Genomic DNA, 14,756 nt, shown 5'->3' on the forward strand with positions numbered 1-14,756 from the left:
TGAAAGATCTGACAATTTAGAGGTTGTGCATTTAATTACTTACTTTCATTTTAAATGTTGCTCTGAAACCATATAAAAATGTAATGATTAATTCCATTACTTTGGCATTGCTATTTATTTGGAATAAAACACCCCAAAATTCCTTATACCCTTGAGACTGAACTGTAATTGGACTAATTAATCCACGTTTTGATCATTTTAATGGAGGATCAGAGCTACAGTAATGCCCTCACATGTCTCCTGATCACATTACTTCTTCCACTAAATCATGTGACTTTGGCTTCCACGACTTGGCCCAACTGTGCATGTAACGGTGTTGACAACAGTGATCCAATCGCTCTCATTCGAGAATGACGTGGCTGACTTTTCTGTGCCAATCTTTCTTTAACCCCTAACTGCTAATTGCTTTCTATTTCCGATTACAGCAAACATTATTTAGTTTTATTTTCTATGTAACTGATGCCTGATCACATCAGTGCTTCTGGTCATGTGTTGGAGTCCCCCTTTGTGTTCCCTGCCCCCCCTCTCCTCCTCTTATTTTCCTTCAATGTGCTGCTGCTCTGCTAAGTGGCGCCAGAGCAACTCCAGGAATCTGCTCTAAATGTTTTCCATATTAGTTCAGAGCCTTCTCTGGTTCCAAATAGCCTAGCAGCAGAGCTGGGCTTATGCTGAGAGGAACCCTGAGCAGGAAGAGGAAGGGAACGCGGCAGGTAGCACACCCGACAGACAGCACGACGGTAAGAGACTGACAAACAAATGAACGGGAAAGGAAAGAGAGTGAAAACCACCTCCCGAGAAGCTGAAGAAGAAGTGCTTGTCGCATCTCCCTGACAGAAGGTTAAGAATGGGAGAAGGGAAGAAGGGATCCGGAGGAAGAGAGAAGAGCGGAGGAGCACCCCCCATCAGAGGAGAAGAAAGAGGTGAAGGCCGAGGATGGAGGCCCAGCACCCGAGAACTCCCACAAGTGCTGTGGCTGTCACTTCCACCTACTCATCGCCCTGCTGCAGTTGCTGCTGGGGGTGGCCATCACAGCCGTGGCCTTCCTCATGGTCACCATCAGCCCCTCACTCCTGGCCAGGGAGACCCCACACTGGGCCGGCATCCTTGTAAGCATGGACCTGCCTCGTCCGTCTGTATGCATGTTCACTCAATATGGCATAGTGCCACTGTTGTAGCTGCATGGGCTTTTGCCTTATCTTTCTCTGGTCCCTATGTTCATCTGACCTCACTACATGACTGCATGGATCCTCATCCTCAAACAAATCAAATCAAATTTTATTGTCACACGCTTCGTAAACAGCAGGTATAGACTAACAGTGAAATGCTTGCTTACGGGCCCTTCCCTTCCCAACAAATCAAATCAAATCAAAGTTTATTAGTCACGTGCACCGAATACAACAGGTGTAGGTAGACCTTACAGTGAAATGCTTACTTACAGGCTCTAACCAATAGTGCGAAGAAAAAAAAAGTATGTGTGTGTGTGTGTGTGTGTGTGTGTATGTAGGTAAGCAAAGAAATAAAACAACAGTAAAAAGACATTTTAAAATAAGAGTAGCAAGGCTATATACAGACACTGGTTAGTCAGGCTTATTGAGGTAGTGTGTACATGTAGATATGGTTAAAGTGACTATGCATATATGATGAACAGAGAGTAGCAGTAGCGTAAAAAGAGGAGTTGGCGGGTGGTGGGACACAATGCAGATAGCCCGGTTAGCGCCAATGTGCCGACATTTCCCTCTGTAGCGCCTTGTGGTCGGATGCCAAGCAGTTGCCATACCAAGAGGTGATGCAGCCAGTCAATATGCTCTCAATTGTGCAGCTGTAGAACATTTTGAGGATCTGAGGGACCATGCCAAATCTTTTCAGCCTGCTGAAGAGAAGAGGTGTTGTTGTGTGTTGGTGTGTGTGGACCATGATAGATCCTTGGTGATGTGGACACAGAGGAACTTAAAGCTCTAGATCCGCTCCACTACAGCCCTTGGATGTGGAGAGGGGCGTGCTCGGCCCTCCTTTTCCTGTAGTTCACGATCAGCGCCTTTGTCTTGCTGACGTTGAGGGAGAGGTTGTTGTCCTGGCACCACACTGCCAGGTCACTGACCTCCCTATAGACTGTCTCATTGTCGTCGGTGATCAGGTCTACCACTGTCAATGCAACCTTGTGTATTTACATGCATAAACACTCAGTTTGGCCACTATGGTTGCTGCCTCTGTCCAGCCTCACCTCACTGCTTGACTGTATGCCATGGACACCTGTCCTGATCCTCTACCTACTGTGCCTCCCATGCACTTCACCTACAATAGATGCATGGACACTGGGCTGTACCGCCTCATCCCCTGGAATGTAGCCGAATGGACTTCTCTTCTACCTTCACTGCATGCATGGCCTAATGATGTATATAAACACATCTTTAAGACTCTAGCACACAGACATATGTACATATCTCCTCATCTCCATATTTGTCTCAACACATTTGCATGGCCCTCTTGTACATTACTAATTGCTACCTCTTCAGTTTGTACGCCAAATGTCCTTCTGCATAGACTTGTCGCTTTGTCCCTGTTGTATTTCCACCTTGCCCTGACTGCATGTACACATACAGTATACACCTCCTTATCAGCCTAGTCTCATCTATCTATTCACACTTCACCTTACATTATCTCCACCTAAAGTCAAAATTAGGGTTATCATGCTTTACTGCCTTTTCTATAGCTGTTAGAATCTCAGGGTTTAAAAGGGAAAGTTCCCCTCAGTCTCATTGAACACATTGGGTGACATTCTAAATGTAAACATGTTGACTACTAGCAATTAGCTTGATGTTATTTTCACATTTGCTCCCTCACTCGCTGACTGTTGATTAGATCTATCTCGTAGAAGCAGTATACTGGCTTAAAGGGCTGTAACAAGTTTCAAACTTTCCCCCAACTGTAATCATGGCAAGACTTTGGCCTTGTAAAAGTACTTGGCTTGCAGGGAAAACAACAAGTCTAGAATGCCAGTCAGCGTTATGGCTCTTAGCCTCTTACCGCAATCCTACAGTTAGCTAATGTTTTCAGATAAATAAAGCAAACAATACTCAAAACAATAGAAGGTAACACTTTACCTTATGTTGCAACATTGTATTAACATGTAGTCAGGATTTCCACTGAAGTTCTGCTTAGGAGTAATACAAGTTACATAAGATACAGCGTTTCTATATTGAATTTGGAATATTCTCATGCTACAACAAATAATATTTCACTCTATAGAAACTACAATAATGAACGCTTTTAGCCCCAAGGCTATAGCGGCCTATTAATGATAACACAGGGGTCTGACTATGTGTTTTTCTCTACCATCTACAGCATTGACTTTCTAGTGGTGAACGTTAGCATTTCTTTAACAAAATCATGTTGTCCATTTGAGATACTTCACAGTTGCATCTCTGTACAGGAGAAAAACATGTTGTTTTCTCTCAGCTTCCCATATACCCTAATTACAGTGTTTACAGATGTGTGCAATCGGAAGTCTTAGTACACATAGGGAACATCCATTCTGAGTTTTACAGCCCAGTGAAAAACACTGAGTTTACCAAGATAATTCAATTAGATGCTGCATGTTAGTCACAAGACTCTAATATGCTCTGAGAGAGGGTGTGTGTCATTGCAACAGAGGAGGAAAACAGTTTTCGCCATAGCAGTAAGAATGTTATCAGATGACAAGCTGATGCTGAAAGTGCAGAATATTAATAGTGAACTTGGGATGAACAGCTTGAAGAGGGTTGAAGAGGCCCCTCTCAGCAGCAAATAAGATAAGAGGTTTGCGTGTGTGTGGCTGTAAGGCTTGAGCGTTGTGGGAGAGGAATCAGACGCAGGAAGCAGCGATATAGGGTAATGGCTTTTAATGAGCCCAACGGCGAAAACACAAGCCACCCCAAATAGCAATATGAGCGCACACAAAACAAAGTGCCCCAAACACAGGGGACAAACACAGTCGGCGCAAAAATACGCACTAGCGCAAAACACCAACAGCGTGTACACAAGCACAAACAGAGAAACAATCCTGCACAAAGAGCAGGCAGGCCTACTGGCTAATATAGCCCCGCTAATCAACCCAACACAGAACAGGTGCAAACAATAATGGAAAGGGGGAAAACAAAAGGGAATCAGTGGCAGCTAGTAGGCCGGTGATGACGACCGCCGAGCGCCACCCGAGCAGGAGGGGGAGCCACCTTTGGTGGGAGTCGTGACAGTGGCTTAGAGCACCATGGAAACACTTGGTGTTTATCAGATCCGAAAAGATTTCAGTTTCCCAATAACACATATGCCATTCAGAAAATAAAAACTCAGTGATCATGGACTGGTAACTATTTACTTAAAGCATGCAGGAATAATGCATAATGATGCAATGTAAGACTTTCATGAGCATGCATGACCCCTTATGTCTTGCCCCTGAGCAAGGCAGTTAACCCACTGTTCCCTGGGCGCCGAAGAAGTAGATGTTGTTTAAGGCAGCCCTCCGCACCTCTCTGAGGGGTTGGGTTAAATGCGGAACATTTCAGTTGAATGCATTTAGTTGTACAACTGGCTAGGTTTCCCCCTTTTCCTTTCCCTTCCCTTAAAGCAGCCTTTGTATTTTTAAGCAAACATGAAAGAATGATTAACTTAAAGTATACAAGAATATTTTGCAAAGCATATCATTTAGAGAATGAGCCTCACTAAATACATTTTCCACTGTGTTCTATGTTATTCTAGTTATGTGTGGTCTCATTGCTGGGCTTCCTCCTCTACTTACGTACCTACCAGATGAGAGTACCTCCATGCAATTCATCGCCAAGGTGAGACCCACATGCCATGGCCGTGGGAAGATAATTTGGGGTGGGGGTGCTGTCGATATACACTGCTCAAGAAAATAAAGGGAACACTAAAATAACACATCCTAGATCTGAATGAATGAAATAATCTTATTAAATACTTTTTTCTTTACATAGTTGAATGTGCTGACAACAAAATCACACAAAAATAATCAATGGAAATCCAATTTATCAACCCATGGAGGTCTGGATTTGGAGTCACACTGAAAATTAAAATGGAAAACCACACTACAGGCTGATCCAACTTTGATGTAATGTCCTTAAAAGAAGTCAAAATGAGGCTCAGTAGTGTGTGTGGCCTCCACGTGCCTGTATGACCTCCCTACAACGCCTGGGCATGCTCCTGATGAGGTGGCGGATGGTCTCCTGAGGGATCTCCTCCCAGACCTGGACTAAAGCATCCGCCAACTCCTGGACAGTCTGTGGTGCAAGGTGGAGTTGGTGGATGGAGCGAGACATGATGTCCCAGATGTGCTCAATTGGATTCAGGTCTGGGGAACGGGCGGGCCAGTCCATAGCATCAATACCTTCCTCTTGCAGGAACTGCTGACACACTCCAGCCACATGAGGTCTAGCATTGTCTTGCATTAGGAGGAAACCAGGGCCAACCGCACCAGCATATGGTCTCACAAGGGGTCTGAGGATCTCATCTCGGTACCTAATGGCAGTCAGGCTACCTCTGGCGAGCACATGGAGGGCTGTGCGGCCCCCCAAAGAAATGCCACCCCACACCATGACTGACCCACCGCCAAACCGGTCATGCTGGAGGATGTTGCAGGCAGCAGAACGTTCTCCACGGCGTCTCCAGACTCTGTCACATCTGTCACATGTGCTCATTGTGAACCTGCTTTCATCTGTGAAGAGCACAGGGCGCCAGTGGCGAATTTGCCAATCTTGGTGTTCTCTGGCAAATGCCAAACGTCCTGCACGGTGTTGGGCTGTAAGCACAACCCCCACCTGTGGATGTCGGGCCCTCATACCACCCTCATGGAGTCTGTTTCTGACCGTTTGAGCAGACACATGCACATTTGTGGCCTGCTGGAGGTCATTTTGCAGGGCTCTGGCAGTGCTCCTCCTGCTCCTCCTTGCACAAAGGCGGAAGTAGCGGTCCTGCTGCTGGGTTGTTGCCCTCCTACGGCCTCCTCCACGTCTCCTGATGTACTGGCCTGTCTCCTGGTAGCGCCTCCATGCTCTGGACACTATGCTGACAAACACAGCAAACCTTCTTGCCACAGCTCGCATTGATGTGCCATCCTGGATGAGCTGCACTACCTGAGCCACTTGTGTGGGTTGTAGACTCCGTCTCATGCTACCACTAGAGTGAAAGCACCGCCAGCATTCAAAAGTGGCCAAAACATCAGCCAGGAAGCATAGGAACTGAGAAGTGGTCTGTGGTCACCACCTGCAGAACCACTCCTTTATTGGGGGTGTCTTGCTTATTGCCTATCATTTCCACCTGTTGTCTATTCCATTTGCACAACAGCATGTGAAATTTATTGTCAATCAGTGTTTCTTCCTAAGTGGACAGTTTGATTTCACAGAAGTGTTATTGACTTGGAGTTACACTGTGTTGTTTAAGTGTTTCCTTTATTTTTTTGAGCAGTATACAATACCTGTCAAAAGTTTGGACACACCTACTCATTCAAGGGTTTTTCTTTATGCTTACTATTCTCTGCATTGTAGAATAATAGTGAAGACATCAAAACTATAAAATAACACACATGGAATCATGTAGTAACCAAAAAAGTTACTGACAACATCACCAGCAAAGCAAACCTACACCATCACACCTCCTCCTCCATGCTTCACAGTGTGAATCAGGCCTTTATGGTCGATTTACTGCAAAGAAACCACCACTAAAGGACACCAATAATAAGAAGAGAGTTGCTTGGGCCAAGAAACATGAGCAATGGACATTAGACCGGTGGAAATCTGTCCGTTGGTCTGATGAGTCCAAATTTGAGATTTTTGGTTCCTATCGCTGTGTCTTTGTGAGACGCAAAGTAGGTGAACGGATGATCTCTGCATGTGTGGTTCCCACCGTGAAGCATGTTGGAGGTAGTGTGATGGTGCTTTGCTGGTGACACTGTCAGTGATTTATTTAGAATTCAAGGCACACTTAACCAGCTTGGCTACCACAGCATTCTGCAGCGATACGCTATCCCATCTGGTTTGCGCTTAGTGGGACTATCATTTGTTTTCAACAGGACAATGACCTAACACACCTCCAGGCTGTGTAAGGGCTATTTGACCAAGAAGGAAAGTGATGGAGTGCTGCATCAGATGACCTGGCCTCCACAATCACCCGACCTCAACCCAACTGAGATGGTTTGGGATGAGTTGGACCGCAGAGTGAAGGAAAAGCAGCCAACAAGGGCTCAGCATATGTGGGAACTTCTTCAAGACTGTTGGAAAAGCATTCCTCATGAAGCAGGTTGAGAGAATGCCAAGAGTGTGCAAAGCTGTCATCAAGGCAAAGGGTGGCTACTTTGAAGACCGATATCCCTGTCTGCTAACTGCTAGCTTGCCTGACCCGGTCTGCCAACTGCTTGCTTGCTAACATGGTCTGCTAACTGCTAGCTTGCCAGCCCCGGCTGCTAACTGCTTGCTTGTTTAGCCACGGCCTACTAACTGTTAGCATCGGCCTGCTAACTGTCTGAATCGCCGTGTCCCCAGTCAGCCGAACCACTCACTGGACCCATATGTTCACTTGGCTACGCATGCCTCTCTCTAATATCAATATGCCTCGTCCATTACTGTCCTGGTTAGTGATTACTGTCTTATTTCACTGTAGAGCCTCTAGCCCTGCCCAATATGCCTTAACCAACCATGTTGTTCCACCTCTTACATATGTGATGACGTCACCTTAACTTCATTAGGCCTTAAATTAACATAATTTTGGTCTCTAGCTGATTATTTAGACAGCCTGGAGGTGTGTTAGGTCATTGTCCTTTCTAAGGTCTTCGAAAGCCAAGTTAACAAACAGATTACCGACCATTTCGAATCCCACCGTACCTTCTCCGCTATGCAATCAGGTTTCAGAGCTGGTCATGGGTGCAGCATAGCCACGCTCAAGGTCCTAAACAACATCATAACTGCCATCGATAAGAGACATTACTGTGCAGCCGTATTCATCGTCCTGGCCAAGGCTTTCGACTCTGACTTGACAGACTTGACAGCCTTGGTTTCTCAAATGATTGTCTCGCCTGGTTTACCAACTACTTCTCTGATAGAGTTCAGTGTGTCAAATCGGAGGGCCTGCTCTCCGGACCTCTGGCAGGCTCTATGGGTGTGCCACAGGGTTCAATTCTCGGGCCGACTCTCTTCTCTGTATACATCAATGATGTTGCTCTTGCTGCTGGTGATTCTCTGATCCACCTCTACGCAGACGACACCATTCTGTATACTTCTGGCCCCTCTTTGGACACTGTGTTAACTAACCTCCTGGGTGTCTGGTTAGACTGTAAACTCTCCTTCCAGACTCACATTAAGCATCTCCAATCCAAAATTAAATCTAGAATTGGCTTCCTATATCGCAACAAAGCATCCTTCACTCATGCTGCCAAACATACCCTCATAAAACTGACCATCCTACCAATCCTCGACTTCGGTGATGTCATCTACAAAATAGCCTCCAACACTCTACTCAACAAACTGGATGCAGTCTATCACAGTGCCATCCGTTTTGTCACCAAAGCCCCATACACTACCCACCATTGCGACCTGTACGCTCTCGTTGGTTGGCCCTCGCTTCATACTCGTCGCCAAACCCACTGGCTACAGGTTATCTACAAGTCTCTGCTAGGTAAAGCCCCACCTTATCTCAGCTCACTGGTCACCATACCAGCACCAACTCGTAGCACGCGCTCCAGCAGGTATATCTCACTGGTCACCCCCAAAGCCAATTCCTCCTTTGGTCGTCTTTCCTTCCAGTTCTCTGCTGCCAATGACTGGAACAAACGGCAAAAATCTCTGAAGCTGGAGACTCATATCTCCCTCACTAGCTTTAAGCATCAGCTGTCAGAGCAGCTCACAGATCCCTGCACCTGTACATAGCCCATCTGTAAACAGCCCATCTATTTACCTACCTCATCCCCATACTGTATTTATTTATTTATCTTGCTCCTTTGCACCCCAGTATCTCTACTTGCACATTCATCTTCTGCACATCTACCATTCCAGTGTTTAATTGCTATATTGTAATTACTTCGCCACCATGGCCTATATATTGCCTTAACTTACCTCATTTGCACTCACTGTATATAGACTTTTTGTTTTCTTTTGTTCTACTGTACTATTGACTGTATGTTTTGTTTATTCCATGTGTAACTCTGTGTTGTTGTATGCGTCAAATTGCTATGCTTTATCTTGACCAGGCCGCAGTTGCAAATGAGAACTTGTTCTCAACTAGCCTACCTGGTTAAATAAAGGTGAAAAAAAAGGTCTCAAATCTAAAATATATTTTGATTTCTTTAACACTTTTTTGGTTACTACATGATTCCATATGTGTTATTTCATAGTTTTCAGGTCTTCACTGCTTTTCTACAACATACAAAATAGTAAAAATAAAGAAAAACCATTGAATGAGTAGGTGTGTTCAAACCTTTGACTGGTACTGTAGATATATTTTCCCTATTTATCGGAGGCCTCAGCACCCCTACTTCCCACGGCTATGCCACATGCCCTCTGACAATTTCCTGCCCAACTGAGCAGAGACCAAGATAAACTGGTCTCTCTAATGGGATGATTAGTACTATTTATAGATCAGAATCCCATTCATTACCAAACGCCCCCCCCCCCCCCCCCCGTTCAAATCAACCATACAAAGGTTGTACTTAGTCAGTTGGATCTGATTTAAAGTAATGTGTAGGGCCAATATACTACAGCACAGAGAACATTGATTGTCACATCGACATACTGTACGCAGACCTGGTTTCAAATACTATAATCTTTTGAATACTTGTTTTAGCCTGGCTAGAGTGCCATATGGACAGGGTTGGCACTTTTGCAACTGTTCTTTTAGTTCCATTGCAACAGGCAAGCTCAATGAAGCTCAGATAAAGTATTTGAATTTATAAAATATGATTTGAACCCATGTCTGATTGTAGGGTTGTATGGTTGAACCATAAAGGTGATACTGTATGTATAGGGCCATACAGAGAAATGGAAATGCAGAACACAGCATGTCTATTGGCAAAGCTCTGTAGGAAGCCTATGGGTAGATGAGCACAGTTATTGGACATGACTTGATCGTTTCATTTAATTGGCCATACAATGAAGGCAATTGGAATTTCCAACCAATTAATAATACATTGATTATATAATGCGAAAAACTCTCAAAGTGATACAGTGAGTGCACTAAAAACAAGAGACGTGGACAAAAAAGGACAACTAGACAGGGCCACTGGCACAGAGAACACAGCTGACGCTACAAGGACAAAGGCAACAAAAGAAAACAGCTATAACTAATCGAATGCCTTCCTAAAGAGGACGGTTTTTATGCAATTTTTAAAGGAGCCCAGAGTCTATGGTGCCTTCACGTGGTCTGAGAGAGCATTTCAGAGGCACGGGGGCGGTCGAGCAGATAGCCCAGTCCCCCATGGAGCAGAACTTGGTCTTGGGGACGTGGAGGAGTAGGCTATCATGCGATCTGAGGTTGCGGTGAGATTATGGTATAGCAGCAGTTATTTGAGGTATTTGTAATTATTAAGGATCCCCATTAGTTCCTGCCAAGGCAGCAGCTACTCTTCCTGGGGTAGCAACATTAAGGCAGTTATAAACAATTAAACATTTTATAAAGCTTTTCACAACACATTGTGTTCCCTCAGGCCACTACTCTACTATCACATATCTACAATACAACATACATGTGTACGAGTGTGTAGAGTGCGTGTCTTATCATGTGTATGTGTCTCTTCACAGTCCCTGCTGTTCCATAAGGTGTATTTTTATCTGTTTTTTAAATCTGATTCTACTGCTTGCATCAGTTTCCTGATGTGGAATAAAGTTCCATGTAGCCATGGCTCTCTGTAGTACTCCCATAGTCTGTTCTTAACTTGGGGATTGTGAAGAGACCTCTGGTGGCATGTCTTGTGGGGTATGCATGGGTGTCCAAGCTGTGTGCTAGTAGTTTATACAGACACCTCGGTGCATGCAGCATGTCAACACTTCTTATGGCGGGGCATTGCCATGGATGCACTGGAATGTCAGCAGGAGGGTTTTGAATTCAATTCTGAGTGAGACTGGGAGGCAGTGCAGAGATGCCAGAATGGGGAGCATCATCCAAATATAACATTTTCACAGGTGGACTTCCTCCACTCAATATGTATGTAGAAGTAGTGTCATGACTTCCACCGAAGTTGGTGTCTCTCCTTGTTCGGGCGGCGTTCGGCGGTCATCGTCACCGGCTTTCTAGCTGCCACCGATCTATGTTTCTTTGTCCATTTGTTATGTCTTGATTGTTCACACCTGGTTCCCATTTCGTTGTGATTACTTCCCTATTTAAACCCTCTGGTTCTCATGATGTTTTGTGCGTTATTGTTTTTCTGTTGGTCGTATGTATAGTTATTGTTTTTAACCCTGCGTGGATTTTGTATGATGAACTTTTCTTAGAGTAAAATACGTATGTTTTACTCAGTTCGGTGTCCTGCGACTGACTCCATTTCTCATTTCCTATACACGGACAAGTAGTCTTATAACGTGTATAAATTGAACAATACATTAAAAAAGTAATACAATCTACATTCCGTGGTGTAAATGTATGCAACAAAAGATTGTCCCTATTTTCGCCTTCTTCATGTCTTCCTAAAGTTCATAGCCTAACATAACACGTGAGTACAGCTATATAAACGGCTTTGTGAAGTGCTTCTAGCACGCTTTGCTTCAGCACAGCACAATACATCTCATGATGTACTTTAATTCTCCATATTTCACAGTGGTTTTTAAATAAACATAAACACCATTTCAAATTAAGCAAGCATCAAACATGACATAATGCTATAAGCGGCGTGTACCGGAAAACAAATACTGAGCGAATCAGGGCTATGTTACGTAACCTGTGGATTTAGATGAAGGGCTAGCATTATTGGGATTGTACACTCCAATTACATAAACCACACAAAGCCCCTCTCACACATTATCAAGCTGTATTTTTAGACATGGTTTACATAATGTGTACATACCCACACAACATGTGGATAAAGGTACAGTGGATGGTAGCTGCAGGGGATTCTCACATGAAGACTACTTTCAGCAGTCAGTCCTCCATTAAAGGGAGGACTGAATTCTTTTGAAAATAACTCCCAATGACATCAAAGGGGGTCATTTTCTTTGTATCTTTTTGACATATAAACTATTGACGTTTTAAAATATATACACACTGGTATGGTACTGCTGGACATAATGAATGAGGTTATAAAGTGGTGAAGTGCCCCTTTAAGAGTGTCTCTCAGGGTCAGGTTCTACCTCTGGCCGATAGCCAGGACCTGCAGGTATTTATTGGCTGCTGTGCGAGGAGATAATTGTTAGCAGACAAACCTATTTATATGGCTAGAGAGGGGGCATACCTTGTTCTCTAAGGCTGTGTTTACACAGCCACCCTAAAAATCCAAATCAGATTTTGTTTTCCATATCCCAATTATTTTTCTGTCTACACTTTTACATGTGACCAACATCAAATTTGTGCATTCACACTGATGTAGCCTCTGAAGTAGCACACGGATGGAATGCTCATTTCTGGTCACTGTTCCTTTAAATATTGGGGTGGTTGTCATGGAAACGGTAGGTAATGAGCAAAACAAAATAATGATCAGAGAGCCGCATATGGATCATCAGGTTTGTATCAGGAGTCAGATCCACATATAGAGGTGGTATAAATCGAAAGTCAAAAGAACATATTCCATGTGTTTTTTTGCTGTTTACACATAAGGGAAAAGACAACGAGTTGTATGTCTTTACTCCGGTTACTGTAACACATTAAATTACTGATTAGCGTGACTTTTACACAGGCAGCCCAATTCAGATATTTTGCCAATTATTTGCATATCTGATACCTATCTGATCTTTTCCCTAATGTGTAAACAGTGAAACACATGGAATCTAATCTTTTGACTTATACCACATAAATCAAAAGTAAAAAGATCCGATTCCATTAGATTTTTTTGCTGTCATTCAGTCATTTAAAGTAGTGTAAAGTAGCGTAAAGACATAAAACTCCAGTTGTCTTAGTGTAGACAACTAGAGTCATGTTTAATAAGGCTCCAACAGGGAAAATGCTTTGTAACAGTGTTGTCATTCTTAGTCTGTCCTCTGTTTCAAGTAATTTCATTGCATGCCTGCAGAACATGACCCTGCTGTTGTCCTTCAGGATTAATGATGACCTCCCTCTAAAAATGTATCCCCGGCCCTGGAATCCCCACTATGCTTAGATATTCTATGCTATACTAAACTAGCTCACCTCTTCTCCTCTCCCCCTCCAGCTGCTGTACTAAAGCACTGGTATGTGCCTTGGGGGCCTTCGTCATGTGGAAGCGCCGCTATCAAGTGTTCTTCGTGGAGCTGCAGATGGGCTCGCCCTCCTTCCAGCACTGGTAGAAGGTCTGATGGGAGTTGTAGGAAGAAGAGGCCCATGATGATGCCACTATTGAGGGTAGAGTATTGAGAGATCAGCCAATCAGAATCTTCACTCATTCTTCTCGAATGGACAGATGTATTACACAAAACCTTTTGGTGTGTGCATAAGGTTGTTCTCAATCATATTAACATTTTGGGGTCGTTGACGTTTTCTATAATGGCTTTTTGAACGACTTTTATATACTGTGTGGATAACTTTGTACTCGTAGTTGCCAATGCTACATGAGATATTCCTAATAGATAAAGAAAAGACACCAAACTACCAAAGGGGTAGTTGGACGGACAGCTGGACCGTGCCATCCGAAGAGGGAAATGATGTTTACATGGCTCATTGGCTAATTCAGCAGGACAGTCCCACTCTCTTCAATAGTGAAGACAGTACGCTAAATCAGTTGTCTCAAGTTGAGAGAGATTTGCCTTATGTAAAAATCTACTTTTGTGGTTCATAAATCACACAACACAACCGGAGACTAGAGCAGAATGAGAAAGAGAAACGCGATGCATTAGCGTTAACTAGTGGTGGGTGGTAATATGGTATTTACTGTACAAGAAGAAAAACTGAGAAATCTGTTTCATCTTCAATAGATACCTTATTACTGGGGATTTAAGTGGTGAGCGTTTTCAAGTAATTTACATGTATATTAAAGAAAAAACGACTGCCAACGTCCATTTTCTATGCCTTAGCTTAGATTCACATTTACTTCGAATAAATGGTGTTGACTTAAGTCCTTAAATCACAGTTTTATTTTGTGTCACATGCAATCCTACTTCTGTTTCTTAATCCAATTCTGAAATACTGTTGATTAAAAATATGTGAATGAATGAATGCGTTTTGCCTTAGAGCTACAGTATCCCACCTAGCTATCACTGAAGACAGCAGACAGCTTTCGAGGGAAGCATAATAACTATCTGAGCTGGAGTCTTTTCATTCCCTTACTAGAAGGGATAAGGGATCTGTGTCTCTCACCATACCCCTCCAAGGGAAAAGCATGACAACACCAGACATTTTGGACTGCAAAAATACACTACAGCAGCATGTTATCAGATTAAGTGAGAAAGTTAAATGGCATTAGAAGGCCTGGGCCTTGTTCATTAGACACCAAATGGATGAAAAAAATACTTAAAACAGGGAGGGACTACTAGGGTGTTCCCTAATGAAAACAGCCCTGATGTTTGTGGTGTTTTTGATTGGCCTGAGGGTATATGAACTACAATGTGACCATACCGCCTCATCATCCCCACAGCATGACACAGGAAGTAACATGCAGCCCATCA

General features: G+C 43.7%; 1 pseudogene; it reads left to right on the top strand.

Annotated features, from left to right (window-relative positions):
• Window positions 1-493: 493 nt before the first annotated feature.
• LOC115196606 (sarcospan-like) lies at window positions 494-13,442 on the top strand (annotated as a pseudogene).
• Window positions 13,443-14,756: the final 1,314 nt, after the last annotated feature.

The sequence above is a fragment of the Salmo trutta genome, chromosome 7 (assembly GCF_901001165.1).
Source record: "Salmo trutta chromosome 7, fSalTru1.1, whole genome shotgun sequence".
In the NCBI taxonomy this organism is placed as follows: domain Eukaryota; kingdom Metazoa; phylum Chordata; class Actinopteri; order Salmoniformes; family Salmonidae; genus Salmo; species Salmo trutta.